Source organism: Montipora capricornis, chromosome 9, assembly GCF_036669925.1.
Source record: "Montipora capricornis isolate CH-2021 chromosome 9, ASM3666992v2, whole genome shotgun sequence".
Taxonomy (NCBI): Eukaryota; Metazoa; Cnidaria; class Anthozoa; order Scleractinia; family Acroporidae; genus Montipora; species Montipora capricornis.
The window spans coordinates 32314773-32317272 of record NC_090891.1 but is presented as its reverse complement, the minus strand read 5'-3'; the positions used below and the strand labels follow the sequence as shown (position 1 = coordinate 32317272).

At 39.5% G+C, this 2500-nt stretch overlaps 1 long non-coding RNA gene across 1 annotated transcript in view; it reads left to right on the top strand.

Annotated features, from left to right (window-relative positions):
- Positions 1-2500, top strand: part of LOC138015880 (uncharacterized) — a 12761-nt gene that overhangs the window by 1386 nt on the left and 8875 nt on the right. The window lies entirely within an intron of this gene.

Below are 2500 nucleotides of genomic sequence, written 5' to 3'. Positions count from 1 at the left end.
AATGCAAAGAAGGTATTTGCAGATACATATATAGTCTCCCATACTAGCAGCGGACGGGGTTGGCGCAGTGGTAAGATCTCTGCCTTCCAACCCTAAGGTCCCGGGTTCCATTCCCGGTTCTGCCGAGACTGAAATATTTGGCGACCTTCTTTCCCGCTAAAGTTCACTCAGCTTTCCATCTTTCCGAGGTCGGTAAAATGAGTACCAGCATGCATGGACTGCTTAGAAGCGGCTGCAATTTGCGCCTGTATATGCTTCCAGTCCGCTGGGGGTAAATTGATCATTGTAAAGCGCCTTTAAGACGTTAGTGATAAGGGCGCTATATAAATGCACCACTTTACTTTTTTACTTTTACAAGAGAAGCTAGTAACTACAACACACCATGCACTCTGCTTCCTGTTACACGAGAAGTTTTAAAAAGTCATTCGGAGTTTGGCATTCCATGCAAGGAAATTTGATGATTCTAGCAAATTTCAATTTTTTTTTTTCAGCCAAAACTCTGATTAGATTCTGTCAATAAGATTCGCTTGTTATCTCAACTGTTTTACAGGCTCTCATCGGAGATAGCAAAGGCTAGAAAAAAAAAAAAACAGATAGTCGCATTGACCTTTCCTTTTGTACGGAATCAAACATCGGAATTTTTCATTTGGCTACTAATTCTTCAAAGAGTTACATTGCCAGCCCCAAGCATGAATCCTTTCATTTTGATGATATGCTTTTTCTCCAATTTTTACCCATCCTTGGCGAAAAGGTTAGCATGCCAGTTTCATTCCTTCATGCATATGTCTGTGGGACACAAATATATTCAGGGTAGTTTTCCACAAGTTCATCCTCTTGCTTCTATCACAGGACCGTCTTTGCACAGACCCTTAGCCTGCCCTTCAGTGCCGTGTATTTATCCTTTTTATCTTTCAATCTCAGTTAAAACAATCAGGCTTTTTCCCTCCTTGTGTTAATTCAGTTCTCATTTCCTGTCACGCCCGATTTATGGCCACACATATATTATCTGTGTGCAGAGTTTATTGAATACTGCTTTCAGGCTACCTTGCGAGGATAAAGCCGTAAAGATGACCTCCTTACTGAATATCACCATATTCCAGGCTAAATTCTCCTCGTAGTTCCCAAAAAACATCAGTAAAACAAAGGGACTTATACTGAAATAGAGGTTATATGTTAAACCCGCTGAATGAGAGTTTCATGCCGTGCATCTTTGCGGCGAAACTGAATTGCACAGCGTTTCATGGGCTACTTGAGCCATGTCTTCAATCCAGACTGAATTTGGCTTTTGTTATGGCATATAACAAAAGCCAAATTCAGTCTGCAAAAGAGGAAAGGTATGCAATCGGCAACTACAGAAGTGTGCCCGATGACTATCCTGACATTCGAAGAGGCGGAAACTTGAATTTAATAATTCTGGAACGTACACCCGCCAAAAATTGAGAAATTAACGCATATGTGTTGCTACAAAAGTGAGAAACAAGCAAGAGATGCATGTTTCAGCATACGAAATGATAAAATCATCCGCATTTGGTAACTGATATTTTAAGATGGCACTCTGAAGCACTGATCAACTCAGTGTCTACTTGTTTACCTGACAGAACTAATGTCAGCTCCAACGCAAACCAAGAATACCAGCTTCGGGACAAATATTTGGCGATTGGATTTGGTAAGCAGTATACGTAGCGGAGTGAACCGAGGAAATTGTACGTGTTCAAGTCGGTTTACCCTCTTTTTAATTCGTTTTCGAATGACAACTTGTGAGTTTTACACTGATCACCAAGTTGGGGCTGAAAATACACGCAAATGTTTGATCAAGAATCGCCAGTAAGCTTCCAATAGCGACCAAGTTTCTTTCCCTATCCATGGTCGCAAGAGTTGTGGGCCGATTCAGGTCGCGATCCATAAAGGGCTTTTCGTTTGCTTCTTATCCTAGTCAATAATCGTTAAAATCGCTATATAACAGAATACTCACGGTCATCTGACTTACATTAGGTTACTTGAAGTTAGACTGACAAGTAGTTCCAACAGGGGCTTGTTGTCCCTTTTCATTGTAAAATGATCGCTAAGTTGAATTATCCTAGTTTAGCAAGTCTAGCACTAGAAGTATTACACCCCTAGCACTAGAAGTATTACACCCCTAAGGAATTTCAAAAAGTACATAAGTAATAAATACGTAGTTAGTAATTCTAAGCTCCATCATTTTACTATTCTTAGAACTTTTTATAATTTTAGTTTAGTTTAGGAGTACCTTGTGAACTTTTTCAATTTTTATCAATATTATTATTAATGGACCACAATGTAAACTACTGAATTTTTAGTAATTGTGTCATCCAATAAAGTTTCTACAGTTTCTACAGTCTCTCTACGGCCCCAAGAATTTATAGGCTGATTCAAGTCGCCATAAAGGGCTCTTCGTTTTGCTTCTTATCCCAGATCAATAATAGTTTAAGTCGTTATGTAACAGGCAACTCACCGTCAGTCAAATCCTCAAATCAAATCG